Here is a 15,274-nt window from a genome sequence, read left to right on the forward strand (position 1 = left end):
ATTTAAAAAAATTCAAAATTATGTATGAAACAAGTATGTATTTAGAATGAGAAAAGGTGGGCAGTTGGAAGGTGCAGAATCCTTGAACCTTAAGCTTCACTGGCTTCAGGTAAATCAACCTCTAAGTGTCCCTAAGATCTCAGTGATTTCCTTGGTAGGAATATGTCATTAATTCCTTCTTTTTTTTGTTTCAATTATAACTCACAATCTTTCCACCCTCAGTATGCACAGCAGGGTGATCAAACACAGACTGGAGCTTCACTGCCTGGATTCAAATCCTGGCTCACACTTCACGTGGTCTCTATAGGTACTGAATGAACTAACGCACTGAAAATCCTGGCACACATAAGGAAGATCTGTTTTTCCTTATCTACTTTCTTAACAGGCATTAGCAAATCTTTCTGTCTACTCTTTTTTCTACTAACCAGGGTAGGGTTATGCTCCATGTATTTAAGTTTCTAGTGTGTTGTGTTTTGTTATTTAATAGTAAACCACTTTCTTGGCCTGAATTTCCTTGAAGAATTTTCATTCACTGCCCTCAAGTGACACTACCAAGCCCTCCATGCATGTTAGAAAACAGAAGATGTTTTCTAACCACTTTCTGTAACAGGAGCATGAATCAAAGAGTTGCCAAGGAATCAGAATATAAAAGTCACATTAGGCTCTTCTTAGCTTTACCTGCCAATCTCAACCCAACTTCCTCCCACTGACATTCAGAATCACCTTTATCATATACCTTTCTAAAAGGTCACATTTTTAGTCTGCTCAAAGTTAAAGCATGTCATTTTTTTTTCTGATTATAAAGTTAATATGTGATCATTGTAGAGAAGTTAGAAAAGAAACTAGATGCCTAAAATACACCATCAGCAACTTAGAGATCCAGAGGTAAGCTATTCTAATACCTAGGCATATTTCCTTGCTACATTATTATTATTTTGAGGTGGAGTCTTGCTCTGCTGCCCAGGCTGGAGTGCAGTGGCACGATCTTGGCTCACTGCAAGCTCCACCTCCTGGATTCATGTCATTCTCCTGTCTCAGTCTCCCAAGTAGCTGGGACTACAGGCGCCTGTCACCACCGGCTAATTTTTTTGTATTTTTAGTAGAGATGGGGTTTCACCGTGTTAGCCAGGATGGTCTCAATCTCCTGACCTCGTGATCTGCCCACCTGGGCCTCCCAAAGTGCTGGGATTACAGGTGTGAGCCACCACGCCCAGCCATTATTATTATTATTGAGACAGAGTCTTGCTCTGTCACCTAGGCTGGACTGGCAATGGCGGGATCTCATTCACTGCAGTCTCTGCCTCCCAGGTTCAAACGATTCTCCTGCCTCAGCCTCCTGAGTAGCTGGGACTACACACCACCACACCCAGTTAATTTTTGTATTTTGTAATTTTGTATTACTAAATATTTAGTAAATTTTGTAGAGACTGGGGTTCACCATATTGGCCAGGCTGGTCTTAAACTCATGACCTCGTGATCCACCCACCTCGGCCTCCCAAAATGCTCGGATTAAAGGCGTAAGCCACTGCACCCAGCCTATTTTTATTTACCTCTTTAAATTATTAAGATCATGCCATCCATTCCATCAGAAATCTTTTATTTATTAACATTATATCAAGTTTTTTTACATATTATTGGAAATTCTTTATAAACATCAGTACCAGTTTAATATTATGTTGTATTAATGTAATATAATTCACTTAGTCTTCTCATGTGAAAAATTGTTTTAAATACATTATGCTTTTTAAAAACAGCACTATGTGTACTTAAAGCCTTGTCCAACTCTTCCCGGCAATCTCCTCTCCTTTTTATGATGTGAATTAATAAGGATGAAATTACTATTTTAAAGGATATATTTTCTTTAAAATAACGTATATGGAGCCCCAAACATAAACTTGACATATACAGACACCAAAGAAATACAGATATTTATAAATACAAACAAGTTAATTAAAGCTCACATTTCCTTACTTTCTATCTGAAAACTAATTGATAATCATGAATTTAATGTTCTGCATATGATAAAATTCTAAATATACATGTATACACCTATCATAACTGTCTAATTTCCATATCTGCAGTTTTCATTAGATTTTCCATGCTTCCTCTTCTTTGTTCTCCCTTTACACCATCCCTCCCGATCCCCTGTCCCGCATATCACATCCATGCTGCTTCCCCCAACACTGAACCCACTTTTTCCACTGGCTTCCTACCTTGAAGGTGCAGTTTGCTCTCCGTGCTTTGCAGAAGGACGGAACTCACAGAGTCCAGATTGTCATAGCTGTTACAGCCCAGAGGCCCAGTGCGTGTCTCTGTGACCTGCAGTAGATATCCAATGAGACAGGTGTGAGACAGGAGTCTTTGTCTAGGACGTACTCCGAAGAGTCATGCCCCAGCAGAGCCAAGTCAGCAGAAAAGGCCTCCTGGTTTGAGTCCATGGTTACTTTCTGAGCTCCGTGCTTGTGTCTGGAACCAACCACCGCTGTCACTGAGTAGACAGGCTAGCAGGGTGGTCAAGCATACAGAGTGCATGCCTGTTCCTACCACTGGTTCTCACTTCACACGGTGGCTGCAAGTATGACATGAACTTAAAAGTTGACGCACTATATTTCAAAAGCATTGACTTTGGAATCAGAAAAATTAGTGTTAAATCCTGGCTAGGCCATTTACTTACCCTGGGACCTAGGGGAACCAATTAACCTCTCTGAGTATCTGCAAACCAAAGCTAGTACATCTCTTCCAGAGAGGTTGTGAGACCAGGTATGCTGGGTCTAAATGCCTGGCACATGGCATGTGTTCCATAATGGGTACCTTACTACCAAATGGCTCCGTAAGTTGTAATGAGTACATACATATTATTATTAGGCAAGAATAAGAAAATGATGCCCATTTTCCTAAAGAAGATTTAGCAGAAGCATTGTGCGGCCACAGGAGAAAATGACCCAATCCTGTGGATGTGCATTTCCAACACATTGTCTTAGAAAGACTTGAGGTTGTGGATAAGACAGCAACAGCTATTCAAAAAGATAACCTTGAAATAAGAATGGCTTAGTATGAAAAGAAGCCCCTTCATTTATTTAGTCTCTGCTTCCCATGATTTAGGGTTGTTTTGAAGTTTGCATCCAGCTATTAAAACACAGCACCCGTTGTAGGGAATAATGACTTGGGAGGCAGCCACACGTACCTTCTCTGCCCTTTTCCAGCTGTGAAACCTTGGATCTGTAACTTTCTCTTTCTAAGCCTCAACTTCCCCATCTATAAAATGTTAGTAATGCTATTAGTCATCAAAATAGGGTAAAGAGATTATATTTTTGAAGTGTTTCACACTTAGGGTACAGTAATATTTAGTAAATGGGGAATAATTAGGTTTTGTATTTTTTGTTTTGTTTTATAAATAATTTATTTTTGTATACAAAATAATAACATTTATTATTGAGAGAGAGTTAAACTTACCATTTTATTTTCCTAAAGATACCTATGGTGGGGAGAATGGTGAATGGGCAAAACTTCTCCATCTGGGTTAGTGTCTGGTCTTAAACAGACCCAGGCCAGCTGTGGTAGCTCACGACTGTAATCCTAGCACTTTAGGAAGCCAAGGTGGGCAGATCACAAGGTCAAGAGATCAAGACCATCCTGGCCAACATGGTGAAACCCAGTCTCCACTAAAAATACAAAAATTAGCTGGGCATGGTGGCGCGCACCTGTAGTCCCAGCTACTCGGAAGGCTGAAGCAGGAGAATCGCTTGAATCCGGGAGGTGGAGGTTGCAATGAGCCAAGATCGCACCATTGCACTCCAGCCTAGGTGACAGAGCAAGTTTCCATCTCAAAAAGACAATTACAACCAAAAAAAAAAAAAAAAAAAAAAAAAAACAAAAAACAAAAAACAAAAACAAACAAACAAACAAACAAAAAACAGACCCAATAGTGAGACAAGTTTTAGACAGCTTGGTCTTGAGGTAGTGGCAAGAAATGGTATGAAAAATCCAAGGGCCGAGTTAAGTGCAGAAGACAGTGCCTACCATAAGAAGTGGTTTCTTGAGTGGCCTCTGTGCAATTTCTCTGAGAAATTCCTACTACAGAGGCAGGCTGCACTTCCAGGACACACAAAAAGGGGATATCTTCTGACAGAGCTTCAATATCTCAATTCTGCATCCCATCCAGAGGGGAGAGAACCATTTGGTGATAATGAAAACCAGGCCTCTGTGGCACTCTAATTCTGATGGCTTCATAAAGATCCATCTCTCTGCGCCGAGTTACCTAACAACATAATCCTCCAAATATAGGCGATTCTTTTCAGATAAACTGGCCCTTTGTTTGTTGGTCTGATGTATTTCTCTACTTACTACCTCCCTCCTCAATGACTCTCTCCCTCCCACACTTTTCTCTCTCCTTAGTCAATTTCTGACTCACTTGCCAGCCTTGGCAGGGTAAGACCCCTTGGCCTTACCCTCACCCTTTTGCCCTACAGATACCTTGGAAAGTCTTAATAAAAGGCTAGGTCTGCATTTTCTTTAGAAGAAATTAAAGACTGAGATGTAAAATGCAGGCATAATCTGGTTAAAGAACATTTGATATGGAAACATCTGCACTAAAACCCTCAGAAGAACAAACACTTTACGTGGAGGATGTCCTCCCACATTCTCTTTATAGAGGCTGTCTGAATTTGTTGTGTTTAAAACGGAATCTTGTTTAAGTTCCTGTGCTCTAAGGCACTGAGTTGAAAGTCCAGGGCTGCTTTTCTCAATGTGACCATTTAATTTTTAATGAGCTAAAATGGAATAAACTTAAACAATGAGCTCCTTGGTAGCCACATTTTAGGTGTTCAATAACCCCATGTGACTAGTGGCTACTCTCTCAGCTAGCACAGATACAAGGCCTTTCCACCATCTTAGAAGGTACTAGTGGACAGTGCTGGTGTAGACGAGCATAGATCAGCAAACCACAGAGTGCCTGTTTTGGTAAAGGAAGTCATAGGAAACACGCCATGCCATTTGTTTACATTCAATCTCTGGCTCTTTTACCACTACAACAAGCAGAGTTGATAATAGCCACACCAGTCATACACCCGCATGCTTAACATAATTGTTTGGTCTTGTATCGAAAACTTTGTGATCCTGGTCTGAAGAGAGTTCTAGTCCATTTTTGAGGTAAGTTATCTAACTTTCAGGAACCTAAAAAGCTCGAGCGCTCAAGCCTGTCAAAAGTTTTTCTATACAAGACCAAACAATTATTTTAAGCATGGCGGGCTGTATGACCTGTGGTGCTATTACTCAACTCTGCGGTTGTAGTGTAAAAGCAGCCATAGATGACATGTAAACAAATGGGCATGGCTGTGTTCCAGTATGACTTCATTTACCAAAACAGGCACTCTGTGGTTTGCTGATCTATGCTCGTCTACACCAGCACTGTCCACTAGTACCTTCTAAGATGGTGGAAAGGCCTTGTATCTGTGCTAGCTGAGAGAGTAGCCACTAGTCACATGGGGTTATTGAACACTAAAATGTGGCTACCAAGGAGCTCATTGTTTAAGTTTATTCCATTTTAGCTCATTAAAAATTAAATGGTCACATTGAGAGAAAAGCAGCCCTGGACTTTCAACTCAGTGCCTTAGAGCACAGGAACTTAAACAAGATTCCGTTTTAAACACAACAAATTCAGACAGCCTCATAAAGAGAATGTGGGAGGACATCCTCCACGTAAAGTGTTGTTCTCTGAGGGTTTTAGTGCAGATGTTTCCATATCAAATGTTCTTTACCAGATTATGCCTGCATTTTACATCTCATCTTTAATTTCTTCTAAAGAAAAATGCGACCTAGCCTTTTATTAAGACTTTCCAAGGTATCTGTAGGGCAAAAGGGTGAGGGTAAGGCCAAGGGGTCTTACCTGCCAGGCTGGCAAGTGAGTCAGAAATTGACTAAGGAGAGAGAAAAGTGTGGGAGGGAGAGAGTCATTGAGGAGGGAGGTAGTAGTAGAGAAATACATCAGACCACAAACAAAGGGCCGTTTATCTGAAAAGAATCGCCTATATTTGGGGATTATGTTGTTAGGTAACTCGGCGCAGAGAGATGGATCTTTATGAAGCCATCAGAATTAGAGTGCCACAGAGGCCTGGTTTTCATTATCACAAATGGTTCTCTCCCCTCTGGATGGGATGCAGAATTGAGATATTGAAGCTCGTCAGAAGATATCCCCTTTTTGTGTGTCCTGGAAGTGCAGCCTGCCTCTGTAGTAGGAATTTCTCAGAGAAATTGCACAGAGGCCACTCAAGAAACCACTTCTTATGGTAGGCACTGTCTTCTGCACTTAACTCGGCCCTTGGATTTTTCATACCATTTCTTGCCACTACCTCAAGACCAAGCTGTCTAAAACTTGTCTCACTATTGGGTCTGTTTTTGTTTGTTTGTTTGTTTGTTTTTGTTTTGTTTTGTTTTTTTTTTTTTTTTTTTTTTTTTTGGTTGTAATTGTCTTTTTGAGATGGAAACTTGCTCTGTCACCTAGGCTGGAGTGCAATGGTGCGATCTTGGCTCATTGCAACCTCCCACCTCGGATTCAAGCGATTCTCCTGCTTCAGCCTTCGAGTAGGGGACTACAGGTGCGCGCCACCATGCCCAGCTAATTTTTGTATTTTAGTGGAGACTGGGTTTCACCATGTTGGCCAGGATGGTCTTGATCTCTTGACCTTGTGATCTGCCCACCTTGGCTTCCTAAAGTGCTAGGATTACAGTCGTGAGCTACCACAGCTGGCCTGGGTCTGTTTAAGACCCGACACTAAAACCAGATGGAGAAGTTTTGCCCATTCACATTTCCCACCATAGGTATCTTTAGGAAAATAAAATGGTAAGTTTAACTCTCTCTCAAAATAAATGTTATTATTTGTATACACAAATAAATTATTTATAAAACAAAACAAAAAATACAAAACCTAATTATTCCCCATTTACTAAATATTACTGTACTAAGTGTGAAACACTTCAAAATATAATCTCTTTACCCTATTTTGATGACTAATAGCATACTAACATTTTATAGATGGGGAAGTTGAGGCTTAGAAAGAGAAAGTTACAGATCCAAGGTTTTCACAGCTGGAAAAGGGCAAGAGAAGGTACGTGTGGCTGCCTCCCAAGTCATTATTCCCTACAACGGGTGCTGTGTTTAATAGAGGATGCAAACTTCAAAACAACCCCAATCATGGGAAGCAGAGACAAATAAAGAAGGGGTTCTTTTATCTAAGGCATTCTTATTTCAAGGTTATCTTTTTGGTAGCTGTTGCTGTCTTACCACAACCTCAAGTCTTTCTAAGACCATGTGTTGGAAATGCACATCCACCGGATTGGGTCATTTCCCTGTGGCCGCACAATGCTTCTGCTAAATCTTCTTTAGGAAAATGGGCATCATTTCTTATCTTGCCTAATATAATATGTATGTACTCATTACAACTTACGGCCATTTGGTAGTAAGTACCCTTATGGAACACATCCATGTGCCAGGCATTTAGACCCAGCAACGGTTTCACAACCTCTCTGGAAGAGATGTACTAGCTTTGGTTGCAGATACTCAGAGAGGTTAATTGGTTCCCCTAGGTCCCAGGGTAAGTAAATGGCCTAGCCAGGATTTAACACTAATTTTTCTGATTCCAAAGTCAATGCTTTTGAAATATAGTGCGTCAACTTTTAAGTTCATGTCATACATTGCAGCACACGTGTGAAGTGAGAACCAGTGGTAGGAACAGGCATGCACTCTCTGTATGCTTGACCACCCTGCTAGCCTGTCTACTCAGTGACAGCGGTGGTTGGTTCCAGACACAAGCACGGAGCTCAGAAAGTAACCATGGACTCAAACCAGGAGGCCTTTTCTGCTGACTTGGCTCTGTGGGGCATGACTCTTCGGAGTACGTCCTAGACAAAGACTCCTGTCTCACACCTGCTCATTGGATATTATGCAGGTCACAGAGACACGCACTGGGCCTCTGGGCTGTAACAGCTATGACAATTGGACTCTGTGAGTTCCGTCCTTCTGCAAAGCACGGAGAGCAAACTGCAACTTCAAAGTAGGAAGCCAGTGGAAAAGTGGGTTCAGTGTTGGGGGAAGCCGCAGGAGTGATATGCGGGACAGGGGATCGGAGGGATGGTGGTTAAAGGGAGAACAAAGAGAGGAAGCATGGAAAATCTAAGAAAACTGCAGATATGGAAATTAGACAGTTATGATAGGTGTATACATGTATATTAGATTTTATCATATGCAGAACATTAAATTCATGATTATCAATTAGTTTTCAGATAGAAAGTAAGGAAATGTGAGCTTTAATTAACTTGTTTGTATTTATAAAATCTGTATTTCTTTGGTGTCTGTATATGTCAAGTTTATGTTTGGGGCTCCATATACGTTATTTTAAAGAAAAATATCCTTTAAATAGTAATTTCTCCTTATTAATCACATCATAAAAAGGAGAGGAGATGCCGGGAGAGTTGGACAAGGCTTTAAGTACACATAGTGCTGTTTTTAAAAGCATAAGTATTTAAAACAATTTTCACATGGAAGACTAAGTGATTATATTCATTAATAAAACATAATATTAAATGGTATGATGTTTATAAAGAATTTCCAATAATATGTAAAAAAACTTGATATATGTTAATAAATAAAAGATTTCTGATGGAATGGATGGCATGATCTTAATAATTTAAGAGAGTAAATAAAAATAGGCTGGTGTGCAGTGGCTTACGCTTTAATCCGAGCATTTTGGGAGGCCGAGGTGGGGGGATCAAGAGGTCATGAGTTTAAGACCAGCCTGGCCAATATGGTGAACCCCAGTCTCTACAAAATTTACTAAATATTTAGTAATACAAAATTACAAAATACAAAAATAACTGGGTGTGGTGGTGTTGTACCAGCTACTCAGGAGGCTGAGGCAGGAGAATCGTTTGAACCTGGGAGGCAGAGACTGCAGTGAATGAGATCCCGCCATTGCCAGTCCAGCCTAGGTGACAGAGCAAGACTCTGTCTCAATAATATAATAATGGCTGGGCGTGGTGGCTCACACCTGTAATCCCAGCACTTTGGGAGGCCCAGGGGGCAGATCACGCGGTCAGGAGATTGAGACATCCTGGCTAACACGGTGAAACCCCATCTCTACTAAAAATACAAAAAAATTAGCCGGTGGTGAACGGCGCCTGTAGTCCCAGCTACTTGGGAGAATGAGCAGGAGAATGACATGAATCCAGGAGGTGAGCTTGCAGTGAGCCAAGATCGTGCCACTGCACTCCAGCCTGGGCAGCAGAGCAAGACTCCACCTAAAATAATAATAATGTAGCAAGGAATATGCCTAGGTATTAGAATAGCTTACCTTGGATCTTAAGTTGCTGATGGTGTATTTTAGGCATCTAGTTTCTTTTCTAACTTCTCTACAATGATCACATATTAACTTTAATCAGAAAAAAAATGACATGCTTTAACTTTGAGCAGACTAAAAATGTGACCTTTTAGAAAGGTATATGATAAAGGTGATTCTGAATGTCAGTGGGAGGAAGTTGGGTTGAGATTGGCAGGTAAAGCTAAGAAGAGCCTAATGTGACTTTTAATTCTGATTCTTGGCAACTCTTTGATTCATGCTCCTGTTACAGAAAGTGGTTGAAAACATCTTCTGTTTTCTAACATGCATGGAGGGCTTGGTAGTGTCACTTGAGGGCAGTGAATGAAATTCTTCAAGGAAATTCAGGCCAAGAAAGTGGTTTACTATTAAATAACAAACACAACACACTAGAAACTTAATACATGGAGCATAACCCTACCCTGGTTAGTAGAAAAAAGGTAGACAGAAAGATTTGCTAATGCCTGTTAAGAAAGTAGATAAGGAAAAACAGATCTTCCTTATGTGTGCCAGGATTTTCAGTGCGTTAGGTCATTCAGTACCTATAGAGACCACGTGAAGTGTGAGCCAGGATTTGAATCCAGGCAGTGAAGCTCCAGTCTGTGTTTGAAACTGCGTGCATACTGAGGGTGGAAAGATTGTGGAGTTATAATTGAAACAAAAAAAAGAAGGAATTAATGACATATTCCTACCAAGGAAATCACTGAGATCCTAGGGACACTAGAGGTTGATTTACCTGAAGCCAGTGAAGCTTAAGGTTCAAGGATTCTGCACCTTCCAACTGCCCACCTTTCTCATTCTAAATACATACTTGTTTCATACATATTTGAATTTTTTTAAATACAAACAACTATTCTGTAAGACTTATGTTCTCCAAAGTCTAGGTCTGCCATGATAACATTATTAGAAGGATGCTATAAGAAGGGTGGTGGCAGGCCTGCTGTCCTACCCTAGATTGGTAGAGTACACCTGGACGATTGGATCCATGTTTGAGCATCACACTCCAAGAGGGATGTTGAGAAACTGCAGTTTTTCCTGAGAAAGTGTTTCACTATAATAAATGTAAAAGAAGGTTAATTGAAGCAAAATGACTTACTGCAGATATTACAAAGGCTGTCTTGCAGAAAAGATAATCAATCCTATTAATATAATAAAATGGACCAATCCCAATCTAGTAGGAAGGGGGAAATTACAAGGATCCCAGCTTCTAACTCAGTGTAAATGGATCTTTCTGGTACACATTTATGGCCAAACCTGGAATGATCTGCTGAAGGAGCAGTGACTCCCTGTTATCAGATATCATAAGTAGATTATATTTGGTACAAATGTTATAGAGATATTTAAGCATCAGTTAGGTTGGGTGATTGAAGCAGGTGGTTTTAAGTTCTTCCCAACACTGATTCTAGGATTTATGAAAATGATGAATTATAAAACCTTTATTGAGACTAACTACATGCCAAAACCAATACTAGACCCCGGGCATATAATCATAAATCAGTCAAGTCAACAATGTATTTTTTAAGAACTCTTGTTGGTAATGAGACAGACAAAAAATAAAGTCAGAACAAGAACGACATTGTTTCTGCCCCAGGAAATATACATTCTATTAGAGAAGATGAGCTTCAAACAAACAAGAGTAGGTGTAATAAATTTAATGGAGAAATGTATAAGGTTTATATGGCACTGGGTAGCATGGGGACTTAACGTACCAGGGAGCCGGAAAGTTTTCTGCCAAAAAGGTAAGTAGGATAAGACCTGACGGATGAATAGGAGGACAGAGGCATGGATAGAGGAGCAGACAGAGGATCTTCATGAAGGGATATTCAAAGAAATAAGAAACTTTATGAGATTAAAGCAGAAAAAACATCATGGTGAGAAAGACAAGATAATCTTTCAAGTCCTAGAAGGCTTCTGCAAACACATTAATGAGTTGAAAGTTAATTTGAGAGCAATGGATACTATGAATGGGTTTAAAAAAAGAAGTAGTCCATGAAGAGATTGTATTTTAGAAGGTCATTCTGACTTGTGTGGGCAGTTAATTAGAGGGGGTAGATTAGAGGGTGGGTGACAGTTGGGGGCTATATAGAACTCAAGAGGAAAAGCCACAGATTTAGACCATGTGGGGTACCAGTTGAGATGGAAGGAAATGGAGCAATCCCAGAGTTCTTAGGAGGCATTATGACGAGGATTTAGTGAAGGACCATAAAGAATTAGATAATTGGGGTGAATGGTGTGGGGACAAGATAGAAAGGATAGATGGGCAAGTCTATGATTCAAGATAATACATAACCTAATAGTCATATAAAATAAGACATGGCATTATGTGATTCAGAAAAGGGAGTGATTCATTGTGTCTGTTCAGGTAGAGGAGTCATAGGAAAAAAAAATCTGAGAAAGCATCATATCTCTAGTGAAAGGCAAAACAAAAGTGCTCTAAAATATAAAACAGATTATTTCATGATTTCTGAGTGAGCTCATGTTATTCAGTAGGATGCAAAAAAAGGCTGATAAATTGGATACATTAAAACTACAATTTATGTTCATCAAAATACTATTCATATATAAGAATACAAGCCATAGAGTGGAAGAAAAATATTTGTAATACATGTGCCTGACAAATAACACTTATAGAATACAGAATATACATATTTTTAAAACTCTGAAGTCAAAAGAAAAAGGGAAATGTCTTGTAAGAAAAGAAAATGAATGAAAGACATGAACAAGCACTTCACAAAACAAGAGTGTCAAAATGCCAAATAAACACTTAGGTGTCAACTCTCCTAGTGAGGAAAAAAAGTGTAAATTAAAGTCACAATTAATATCATAACACAGCAATGAGCATGACTCAAATCAAAAAGACTGACAATATCAAGGAGGGACAACGTGAAGCTATGGGAACTTAAGCACATTGCTTTTAGGAACAAAATTCGGACAACCACTTCAGAAAACTCTTGGCAGTATACAAAAGACTGCATGTGTCCTTGGCCTATGACCCATCAATTCCAACTCCTATGAAAACATGCTACCAGAAGACATAATGTCCCACAGCAGCTCTATTTCAAATAACTGCAGCTGGAAACAACCCAAATGTCCATCAACAAGAAAATAGATAAATAATGTCATACAATTCATACAATGAGCTTCCATACAGAAATAAGAAGAATAAACCGCTGTTTCATACAACATATGGAAGAATCTTACAAATACAGATTGAGTAAAACAAGTCAGACGTAAATGAGTACAGGCTGTGGGATTCTATTCCTAGATAAGTGAAAAAAAAAAGGGAAAAGCAAATATACAGTTTTAGAAGTCCAGAGAGTGTTAACCTTTAGGGAGAGGAATGGGGTAGTGGGAAGGAGTGAGAGACATTTCTGGGGATATTGGTAATATTCTGCTTTTAATATGGTGGCAGTACATGGATGTGTTTGCTTGTGAAAATTCAAAAAGCTGCAACATGCTTTATTTTTATGTATACATTTCTGTGTATAACATATGTATCTATTTAGGTTTATTTAATAACGTGTCCATGTTGACATCCTCTGCAAAGAGAGAACATGAATAAAGCAGAGGCATGGGAAAGTGGGAGGTGGTTCAGCCCAGCTGGAGGACCGCCTGCATGAACTGAGGTTAGAGGAACCAGGAATGACAATACATATTTTTTTTAGTGCTTCCTCATATGCCAGAGATTATGCTAATTTATTTTTATTAGATTATTTTTGCTTATTTATGATCATTTTATTTAACTGGTTTAATTTTATAATTGTACTTATTATATTTTTAATCTTCAACATGATTCCTATGAAGAAGGTGTAAATAACATCCCATTTTGCAGTGTGAAGAAACCAGGGCCTAGAGAGGATCTAATAAGTGGCTGAGCTAGAGTTTTAACTCAGCCTAACTTCGAGCTTCTTCAAATGTGTTTCCTCTATGTTTCTCTATTCCTCATCTCATTCCTTGAATGAGGTGGGAGGGCGGATTCTGCAGAAGGCTACTTTGGTGGATTGAGAACAATAGCAATGGCACTCTAATGACTTTCACCGTGATGTTTTCATGAAATGTTTATTAAACAAGGCAAAGGTAAAGCAAAATAGAAAAAAAAAAAAAAGAAAACAGGATTGGAGGAGATTAGAAAGAGAAAGAAAGATACATGAGAATGATCAGGGCTATTAGTAGTCATAGCAGTAACAGCTCAAATAGTGGGCAATAACACTAATGGAATGATAAATTCTTATTTTCATACTTCTCTTTCCAAGAAGCCCATTGAATGTTTACCAACATTGTCATGTAATTTAATGTAGTATCCTATGGTGAAGTATACGGGAGCAAAGCTGTGCCTGGTAGCTCACTGATTGGGAAAGGGATGCAGAGAGAATATTTTGCTGAAATTATGGATATGAACAGAAATTTGTTCTTTCATACATTTACTCATTTATTTATTCAGTAATTTACAGGCACCAACTATATGGTCAGGTATGGTTTTAAAGCCAGATATACAGCAGTGAATAAGATAAATGAATCATTTTGAGCTTATATTGATGTGTGGTATGGGCAAAAGCAGACAATAACAAATTTTTAAACTTCTAATCAGAGAAATAATGAAGGAGAGTATATAGAAACTTGTAGACCATGGCAAAAACTTTAGATCAGATTTTACTCTGGATGCAATGAAAACAATTGAAAATTTAGGCAGAGAAGTAACGTGACGACTTACATTTTAAATAGATAACTGTGGCTTTTGAATAAGAGACAGAGAGGGCAAAGAACAATGACAGGAATCAGTTGTTAGGAGGCTGTCATGTTTATCTAGGTGAGAGAACATAGTGGCTTAGATCGTGATAGTTGCAATGAAGGTGGTGAGAGGTGATTGGATTTATGGATGAATATTTAAGGTTGTCCTGACATGATTTGTAATGAACTCAAAAAGTATTTGTGAGAGAGAGAAGTCAAGGATGACCCCAAGTTTTGCCTGGGCCAACTGCAATGGTAGAATGGTCACATTGCTATGATGAGACTGGTAAGGACCAGTTTTGATGGGACATGTGAAATTGGGTTAAAACCTAGTTGAGTTTGAACCTAAGTTTGACAAGTCTATTCAATATCCAAATGTAGATGGTGAGTGGAAGACATTTGAAGGTAAGAGAGAAAACTGAAAATATAAATTAGGATATAATACTATTTAATTATCTGAGTTGAACAAGATTACTTGGGAGAGAGTGTAGATGGAGAAAAAATTCAGCTATTGAGTCATGGAGAATTAATGTTAAAAGGTTGATGATGGATGATGATGGAAACAAGAAAAGGAAGCTGGGGAGTGGCCAGAAAAGTAGGAAGAGAGACAAGAGAGTATAGAATCTGGATGTTATCTAAAGAATGTTTTCAAAACAGAGATAGCAGCAACTGCGTCAAATACTGTGATAGTATAATTAAAGTGAGTATGATATTTAGCAACACATGGGTCACTGAGACAAAGGAGTTTTCAATGGAATTCTGGGGTGAAATTCTGGAGCAGATTCAAATGAATTCGACAGCAACCTACAGAGTAGTTTACAGTAAATGACACAACAGCTTGCGGTGATCAGGAGTAAAGGGTTATTTTTTCTTTTTCTTTTTAACATAGAAAAACAACAAACTTTTGTCCAATGTTGAGAATATTCTGTAGAGAGGGAAAAATTGATACTGCAAGCAAGGGCGAGGAATGGGTTTACAATCAAGTGGAGCAGGCAAGAGTAAATAGGGTCTGTGGTATAACGGAATTATTGCCTTAGATAGGAGCACATATTCTTAGCAAGAGGAAAAGGAGAACCTGAAATCAGAGGCCAGTGCAATTGTAGACTTGGTAATGGGGGCATTTTCTTGATCTTTATTTCTTGATTACCTGTCATGATTTTAAATTGTATAATTTTTCA

General features: G+C 39.0%; 1 protein-coding gene across 1 annotated transcript in view; it reads right to left on the bottom strand.

Moving 5' to 3' along the window:
• Nucleotides 1-2,327, bottom strand: part of BRINP1 (BMP/retinoic acid inducible neural specific 1) — a 66,703-nt gene extending 64,376 nt beyond the window's left edge. Inside the window, exon 1 of the mRNA XM_030919881.1 lies at nt 2,214-2,327. The gene's annotated coding sequence lies outside the window, so the exon portion shown is untranslated. The remainder of the gene's footprint in view (nt 1-2,213) is intronic.
• Between the last annotated feature and the right edge of the window lie 12,947 nt (nt 2,328-15,274).

The sequence above is a fragment of the Rhinopithecus roxellana genome, chromosome 16, assembly GCF_007565055.1.
Source record: "Rhinopithecus roxellana isolate Shanxi Qingling chromosome 16, ASM756505v1, whole genome shotgun sequence".
NCBI classification, from domain to species: Eukaryota; Metazoa; Chordata; class Mammalia; order Primates; family Cercopithecidae; genus Rhinopithecus; species Rhinopithecus roxellana.